Genomic DNA, 9,900 nt, shown 5'->3' on the forward strand with positions numbered 1-9,900 from the left:
TACAATAACTACGATTAGATGCCGCTATTCACAGACTTTCCTAAGAAGATCAGTATTGTGGAAAAGATCCTACCCAAAGACATATTACCAAGGGAACAAAAAGGTGTCAAGGGGGAAGTCGTTATAGCGAGCTAGCTAGTTGTTGAACGTGGAGTGTTTGTGTAAGTGTGTGTTTGTAAGACTTCATTTATGCATGCGTGTGAGACTATATATTTATGTATATGTGTAAGACTATATATTTATGTATGTGTGTGAGACGATATTTATGCATATGTGGAGACTACCCTTTGCAACATCCAGATAAATCTATTTCAACATCCACTTTATTACTACTAAAACTTTATGAAATCACATAACACTTTATGAAATGAAGAAATGGCCAAAATAAAAGTAGGAGATAGTGATGTGTTCAACAACTTTTATATTCATCACCTTTAAGCTCAAATCATTTAGTGGTTGAAAATCAGGTTTGAAGCTGTCATTTTCTAAAATTTAAAATTTGAACTGTTCAAATTTTGTCAAATAAAAAGATGACCAAAATAAAAGTTGTAGATAGTGACATGTTCAACAACTTTTATATTCATCACCTTTACAGCTGAAATCATTTAGTGGTTGAAAATCAGGTTTGAAGCTATCATTTTCTGAAATTTAAAATTTGAATTGTTCAAAATTAGTGACAAAGATAGATGACTAGACTAAAATGATAGGGAATGATTTTAGAAAATATTAGAAAAAACATCACATTTAGAGTTAGTATGAGGAGGAAAAACTAGTTACAAGTTTTAGCCATAGATTAAAAAGAGAAATCACACTTGTTCCATATTGATCATCATGAACAGTTGTGATTTTTCTTTTTAATCTATGGATAAAATTTGTAACTAGTCTTTCTCCCTCATACTAGCTACAAATGTGATGATTTTTTTCCAAAAATTTTCTAAAATCATTCCCTATCAAGTTACTGTGTTGATTTGGTCATTCTTTTCATTTGATAAAGTTTGAGCAATTCAAATTTTAAAAAAATGACAAGTTCTAACGAGATTTTCAACCATTAAATGATTTCAGCTGAAAAAGTAATGAATACCAAAGTTGTATAACTTATCAAGATCTACAACTTTTATTTTGGCCATTTCTTCATCTGATAAAGTGATAGTAAACATTATTCACAAATCAACATGTCTCTCGTATAGTTTATGAAACTATGAGTCATATGTGAATTTATGAACAATATTTACTAATACTTTGGCATATGAAGAAGTGACCAAAATAAAAGTTGTAGATAGTGATGAGTTCAACAACTTTTATGTTCACGACTTTTATTGTTGAAATCATTTAAGGTTTTAAAATCTTGTTTTAAGTTGCCATTTAATAAAATTCAAAATTTCAACCGTTCAAATTTGGTCAAATGAAAAGATGATCAAAATAAAAGTTGTACATATTGATGAGTTCTACAACTTTGGTATTCATGAGTTTTTCAGCTGAAATCATTTACTCTTTTAAAATATTGTTTCAAGTTGAAATTGTTTGAATTTTAAATTTTGAATCGTTTAAACAAAGTCACATGACAAGATGACCAAAATAAAAGTTGTATATGTTGATGAGTTATACAACTTTTATGTTTACAATATTTTCATTTTAGATCATTTAATGTCCTAAAATTATAGTCAAAATTTTAAAATTCAAATTTTTAAAATTCAAATTGCAGTCACATTACAAGATTGAGTTATGTTTACAACTTTTATGACTACAATTGTTTTTATATATATTTGTGCATATATAGAATAATACACAATATTATATACATTTACTTTGTGTTTTGTGATTTAAAAATACAGAATTAATAATTTAATAAAATAGAAAATATTTATAGGGGCGGTTAGGTTAGGGTGGCTGGATCAGGATCCGCCCCTAGAAATGCATTTGTAGGGGCGGCTGGATCAGGAACCGCCCCTACAAAACGTTCTGGGTATAAATCCTTGGCGCTTGGGTGAACAGGTGTTGGGCGCTCTCTTCTTTCTCCCGATGCCGTTAGGCTACCCAACTGTGTCTCGCCACCGCCACCATCTCCGTGCCCTAGACACCGCTCTATTTGCGCCGCTTCCTCTCACCTTCGCAGTCCTCCTATGACAGCCTCCGTCACCCACCACGCTTCCTCCCCCAAATGCCACCTTCCCCAGGCCAGCCGCCACGGTGGCTAGGGTTTCCGTGAGAGCTCACAATCCTACTGTCCTCACCTAAGGCTAGGAAATCGCGTCGCTTTGTTCTGGTGACTTGCGAGTCGTGAGCCTCGTGACCTACGACTACGCCGCCGCTCTCGATTCGCCGATAGGTCTACCGGCGAGGGCATCACCACCGCTCGCGCTTGATACAGGTATGTCCTCTGTCTCCTCCTTGATCTCATCCCCTCCTCTATCCCCTTCTCCTCAGCCCGTTTCCCTTGTTAGGGTTTGATCATACCGCGGAGGCGATGGCATCGGCTTCTGTCGGCATCGAGAGAGAAGGTGGCAGCCAAAGGTCGTGAGGTGCTATCTTCTTCAAGATCTCGACACCATCTCGAGAAGGGCAATTTCTTTTCTAGGTCCGGCCGGATCCCTCCCTCTCTACTCTCTGTTGTTGTATTGCTAAATTCTTTATTGTGCTGTTGACCAAAGATTCCCGCTCAGAAAATTTAGCCACCAGCCCCGTGGATATGTGTTGATGATGATTGATCTTTTTACTTGCATGGGCTTGTCTTAGATGCTTATTGCTAGATTGTTCTATCTGCAGTGTCCGCGTAATATTTTTCTTAGAGCAATAGAGATTGTAGGTATGTAGATCCATATCTATTCTTCAGGCTGACACAACATTTATGTAACTCTCTCATCAATGTTGTAGATGATTTGAGCATACATTGTACTAGGTTGTCTATTCTTAGGTTATTACCTTAAGCACTTCTTATGCTGACATTACAGTAGCTCTGATGTTGAAACATCACCAACTTGGACAACCGGATGGTAGCGTCGTTTGCCGACAAGTTACAAGTTACGACGACTTCCATAGTGGATCATCCCAAGAGTTGGAGCCTCTCCACTTTCACGTACCCCCAAAGGATCCAGAGCAAGAGCGGCCACATCACTCGCATCTACACACCAAAAACACGCTCAATCACTGCCACCAAACCAAAATGGCACCCAGGTCCCAGCAAACTGACACGTAGTGACGCTGCCGGTGGAGTGCACGCCCGGGACGATCCACTGTGGAAGTCATCGTAACTTGTAACTTGTCGTAACACATAGTTCTCTACTCTAGGTACCTCAAGTTCAAATGCTTTATCATTGACCTACTCTAGTAGCTTAGTGTGAGACTAGAAAATCATTGCAACAGTTTAATATGTACTAATTTAGAGACAAAGTAATTGAAAACTAATTGACTGCAGATAATATACCGGTGTATGTTCTAACTGGTCAAGCTTCCCCTTAATCTACCTTTCTAAATGTGCTATCTACTGCTGCTTGCCCTTAATCTCATCACTGACCTTTTTCATTTTCATCTTCAAATGTATACAATTTATGGTTTTCATTTCTATTCTTCCATGACACTGATATGAAGCTAAGAAAAATATTACTTCTGTTGTTTAACACTTTTCAATAGGGTTTCTAAGTTAGGCCAAAATCAGCCTTGCTGCCTTGTTATTTTTGTGTAGCATGTTTCTATTGGTAACTTTGGGTAAAATTTTTACAGTAGCCTATTTGGAGCATGTAGTATGAACTATAATTGTTGTAGATTAAACTGTGCAGTTTTCATATATGTTCATTATTCCACTTAAATAAATAAATTAATTAAGAAACACATTAAAAGAAATGAATTGGTGGTGAACACCTTACTTTCTGGTGATCTTATATCATATGTGAACTTTTAATGCACTTGGTTTGGTCAGAAATCATGTTTGGCACATAAGTAAATATTTAATTTTAGCATTTTTATAATTCTGGATAGTTTCTAGCACTTGGTGAATTAGGCTTTGATAATGGTGTTTGCTGGGAATCATATGAATACCAAAGTTGTAGTTAACTTACTAAACTATCTTGTGTTAAAATTTGGTGGCATTTGGCCAAGTAGTTTAGGAGATATGGTTGTTCTTAGTTTGAGTCCAGTTTTGGCTGCTCTCTGTCTTGTGAAGATAGATTTCTGTTGTTAAGTGATTTCGACCTGGTAAACGTTGGAATCATGCCTTGAGGTCTGAAAATGAATTTTAGCCAATTTCATAACCTTTCCAAATTATCTTGTTGCATGTCATTTGGATTTGTAAATCTCCAGTTATGGTCAGTTTACTATGCTGTTATTGCTCTCTTACCCATGCTACTGCTCTCTTACTACTGCTACTACTCTGTACTATTCTCCATTTCTCTCTTTTGCTTGCTTTGCTGTGCCGCTACTACTACCTAACTACTACTACTCTGCTTTCCTATATTTACTACTCTGCTATGTCTCTATCTCACTCTTTTCTGGCTCGACTGAACTACTCTTTTCTGGCTACTCTTCTATGCTTTGGGCAACCCTCCTTGGCTCTCCCCTGTGCTACCCTCCTCGGCTCTATTTTTGCCATTTTTCCTATCATCTATGTTTGGGAAGCAGTAACTGCTTTTTTTACACATTTTTCTCTCTATGTTTGTTAAGCAGTTGTTGCTTTTTTTTGTCAAATCTCCCCTCTCCTCTCCTCTCCTTTGTTTTGCCGATGATGAAATTGTCTAAGTCCATACATTATATGGAATATGAGCTGATGATCAAAAACTTGTGAGGAACTTGGCATCATTAGCAGCCGCCCCTACATTACCTTCTCCTCTCTTCTCTGTTATGATACCTTGATGCTCCAAGTTCATGATCAAATGATGATTGACATGTTTCTGAGGCCTTTACTACTGCTACTACTCATTTTTTTGATATATTGTTGTTTTATAGGACTACTTTGGTTTATAGACATTTTTTATTTCTTATACCTTCTCGTGTACCTAAAGCACACTTTCTTGCATCTATTAGAACAAAGCATGAAATAATGTCGTGGACACTAGACAGTATAGCCTGATGCCCCGAGCATGATGAGCAGCCAACCTATGAGGAGCAACTACTGGAGGACCAGCTTACTCAGGAGCAGTGTGACGAGGAGGAAGGGGAGCAGAAGGAAGAGCAGGAGAGGCTGCTGAAGGCGAAGAAGAAGAGGATGATGATGATGATGATGACTCAGAAGAGGGATATATAAGTCCCGAGGATCCTTTCCCACGTGAAGCTAGAAGGAGGCCAACGGAGGAAGATTTGGACAAGGATTTTGACCCGAACGAGGAGGTAGGGATAAAGACTTAGCATGTAAATTTTGCTAAAGCTTTGGTTGTGTTACCTCTGCTAACACTTTGACCTATCGTATATACAGATCCCTCCTGAAACTCAAAAAAGACAACGTCGATGTCCATGACATCTCGCTGGACAAGATGGAGTAGAGGCAACAGCCATAGAGAAGGACATTGAGGCATCTGCTCCACAACCTCAAGACACAACCACGACTACCAAGCCTAAGAGGAAACGAGGGGATAGAAAAGCAAATCTATATCCAGATAAGGTATGTTATGTGATAACGGAGGTTGGGCCAGCAGGGGAGATCCTTGAGCTAAAGGAATTAAGAGGACGATTCCGTAATGCGATCGGGGCCCTAGTAAGAGATAAATTGAACCCATCAACCCCTAACTGGAAAGAGGTACCAAAGAAGAAAAAGGATGAACTATGGGATAGGCAGCTGAAGCTCAATTTTAGATTTCTGGAGGGTAAGCATGAACTAGTAAAAACGCTTTTAGGATGATGGGAGAGTCATTCCGATGTTGGAGGTCAGAGCTCAACAAGAAGTATATCCAAAAGGGGTTAACTCCCTTCAACGAGTTTGGCAAAATAACTTCTAGTCAATGGGAGGAGCTCGTGGCTCAGAAGACTTCACCGGAGGCATTAGAGCTCAGTGTCCGTAACACCAAGCTAGCGAAGAGGAACAAACACCACCATCATCTAGGCCCCGGTGGCTATTATGCCAAGGAAGAGTAGTTAGGAAGATGGACGAAGAGGCCGCAGCTGCTGGGAATATCAATGTGACAAATTTGAAGGTATGCTCAAGGAATTGGGTATATGCGAGGAGTACAGAATCATCCAGCGGTAATCTTAAGTTTGATAAGCCGGAGACCCAAGAGGCAGTATCAAGGATACTGAAATATGCTGAAGACAAGGAGAAGGGATCATTCAATCCTTCTAGAGAGAGGGACGAGCTTAGCTTTGGCTTGGGAAATAAGGAGCACATAGGCCGCATCATGGGGCTAGGGAAAAGGACGACCTGAAAGCAAGGATTCAAAGAGGACATGAACATGTACAAGAAACATGGCAGAGACCGAGAGACTAATCTTGAGCTCCAAGTAAAGGCTCTAGTTGCGAAGGCATTGGAGGAGCAAGGACTGTCTATGGAGCCACGGACATTAATGATGCCGCCGAGAGAACTGACATTAGTTGGCAGCCCTCCAAAAGTTCCTAGCAACCAAGGTTCCACTGCAGCCATAACCCCCGTTGATCGCATACGAGAACCAACTAGTTGCACCTTGGTGTTTCTCAGTGGCCGGCAAAACATTGTGATGGAGGTGGCAACAGGTGTGGCACATCCTCCCAATGGCTTACACCACAATAATAAGATACCGTCGGACTACACTAGGGTCGAGGTGCATACCATGAAGCCTAAGTTCATGCAGTGGAGGATAGACTACGCAACTCCCGAGGGGCTGGTGTTACTCGGAGACGTAATCAGGTAGTTCATCCTCTAGCACAAACAGAACATTATATTGACTGCTTCTTCGTCGCCTCCCCCTCTCTCAAATCTGGAGTGAGTTGTTGAGGTCGGGGAGATATTTTCACCATCTCATGACCACCACATTCCTAAGATGCCATATTCTTCCCCACCTCCTAGCGAGCATGTGCCTTCTCCAGCTCATACCAAGCAAGTGCATGATGAGATGACACAGTCTTCTGAATAAGCACAGCCGATACATGAACAACGAGCGCCTCCTGAAGAAGGTGATGCACAAGAAGATGAGGATGTGCCTAAATGGGAACTTCGAAAGAAGCATCCAATCACCATAAGACCAATTTATGTACTGATGAAAGATGTCTCGTCGATGTCCAAGTGGTATTCCCATGACCAGTTCAAGCCTAAGAACCAAGTTAAAAAAGTCACATCACGGGGTTCTGAGGAGGCCGTCACTAGCAAACTACACCAAACAGCAAAGCAATATCCAAATATTGATGCCACTAAATGGTCAAAGGATTGCCCAAAAATATATGAAAGAGGCAAGCCCTTCCTACCAAACCAGGACATCCAGCGTCTACCACTTGGAATGAGAAGGTTCCATGATTGGTACTTGCGTGTTCTCCCAATGAGCATAGACCTCATATAAGCATGCTTCCCCACCGGCACATTTGGAAGCCTAGCTAGGAAAATTGTCTTTGACATCAATGACATGTAGACATGCTTTCACCTCAGAGCAATGGAGATGAATCTAATTTGCACGTGGTGCATATAAGTCCTTGTCCTCCTGATATGATATGGATGTAATCTTTGAATTTTGTTGTAACTAACCCACGCCGTGATTTGTAGAATGCAAGTGCACATTGTTAAGCAAATGCCAAGTGTGAAAGCCAGGTATATAGACCCTCAAGCTATAGCACAAATAAATTTTAATTACCCTAAACAGTGGCTACTGGATGCCAAAGAGCTAGCTGCTAGAAAGGCTCTTCAGGAGAAAGAGCACATCCGTACGGCGAAACTAAGGGAAGAGGCCCTTAAGGTTGCAACATACATTGCCCTGGCTTTTAAAATTCTCCAACAGCACTCTACTATATGGCTACCATACAACTTCGAGTAAGTTCAACTCTATACTTAAAGCTTTGTTCGATATATTTTATTCGATGCAAAAGAGCTTATCTAGTTCTATGATTAAATTCATGCAGCAACCACTGGATTTGTATAGGCGTCGATGTCGGGAGGACCATGGCATGGGTCTTTGATTCAATAGATAGGGACCCGGTTGTCGGTGTGGGACCCATGGGATACCCCGCAAGGAAGGGAGAAGATCTAGTCTAACTAGGATTCTTCCCCTGTAATCTTAGTAGTAGTATTATTCTATAATCCTACTAGGAATTCTCATTATAAATCAACTAGGATTCTGACCTCCTAACTATATAAAGGAGGGCAGGGATCCTAGGGACAGGCGACTTTTTAGACAACACAACACTTTATAATCAATCCAACGCAAAGGCTAACGCCGATTGGACATAGGGCTATTACTCGATCAAAGATCGAGGGTCTGAACCAGGATAAATCGACTGACTCTTGCGTTTACCGTCGAGTTCTGCATATGCTGAAGCCCGAACATACTGCCCCGGGTACCCCCATGGTAGGCTATCAGTGGTCAAACATCGACAGTTGGCACGCCAGGTAGGGGCTTTCGGCGAAATTGCACCCGAGAGCTCGATGGACCTCGACAACATGATCTTCTCAAAAGGATCAACCTTCATCTTTGGTTCATGGATCTACGAGGCAAGCGATGATGGCAAGCTCCGAGGCCGTCTCCTCAAAGATTTAGATCATCATTAGGATTTTTCCATTTTGACGACAACGACAGACCAACTTGTCGGAAGATTCGCGCAGCTCGTGATGTCCAATCCAACTCAGATTTCATGACTTCACGCATTTGATTTAAACTTAGGTTCCACTTCCGAGATAGAGTCTTATCCGAGTTCTTTCGGAAAACCAAATTCTTTTCTAACAAGGCTCCGGAACACAGCATCAACCTATCAAGAATACTACTCGGAATACACTCAGAGTACTTTAAAGAAGTCGGGTCCTCTTCCGTTTGGACTCCACAACATGGCAACATCTTATCAGACACGGCCCGAAGGATCCACCAATCCAGTGCTTAGAATGCCACTGAAAGAAGCCCAGGAAGGTCTCGTCTTAACTATAACATCTCAAGACTGCATCGTCCACTGGCCAGGTTCCATTCTTGAGGATAGCGGCACCAAACTAGTCGACAATGCGACGACAACAACTCTACCCTACCAAGAAGGAGACTCAATCTACGACCTAGAAGCCTCTACTAAAGTTATCAACAACTCTAACAGTATGAAAACCAACACTGTCGACAAAATATGGTCGGCAGTCTACCTAAGGGTATGCCCAAGGTAGTAGATTGTCGGCAGACAGATGCGCAAGCCACAAACAAGATAGTGACGCAAGACAGACACGAGGTTTTATCCAGGTTTAGCCGCCTAGAAGGCGTAATACCTACGTCATGCGTCTGATTTGTATTGTTGTATGTTAATGAGAGATGTTTTTTAGAGGGATCCCCTGCCTACCTTATATAGTCCGGGGGGCAGGGTTACAGATTTGGAAACTAATCCTAGCCAATTACAATTGCCATATGTGGCCAGATAAGGATTCCTATTCTAACCGACCAGGATCTTGCTTGATCGCCAAATCTGCCTTGACTCCTTGTGCAAGACTCCGATCAGGTTGGCTGAGCCGCACGTCGTCTTTTGGTGGACCGAACCCATCGATCCGGGCCGGCCCAAGCTTAACCGTAAGGGTATAGGGGTTAATATCCCCACAGCTAGTCCCCGAGCACCATGTATTATGCTGCGACACGCCATTTTAACCTTCTCCGACAAGTAAGGCTTGAGTCCTTGACATCTCTGACCACCATCATCGCCGGAGAAGTAAGTTGTCCGAAGAATGTATGGTGCTCTTAAGAAAAAGAAAAAGATTTCTGTCCTGAGAAGTGTGCCCACTTGTATTTCTGAAAAGAAATGTAAGTGGTCTTGAAGCATAGCGTCCTTGAACGTCAGAGG

This window comes from Miscanthus floridulus, chromosome 11 (assembly GCF_019320115.1).
Source record: "Miscanthus floridulus cultivar M001 chromosome 11, ASM1932011v1, whole genome shotgun sequence".
NCBI lineage: Eukaryota > Viridiplantae > Streptophyta > Magnoliopsida > Poales > Poaceae > Miscanthus > Miscanthus floridulus.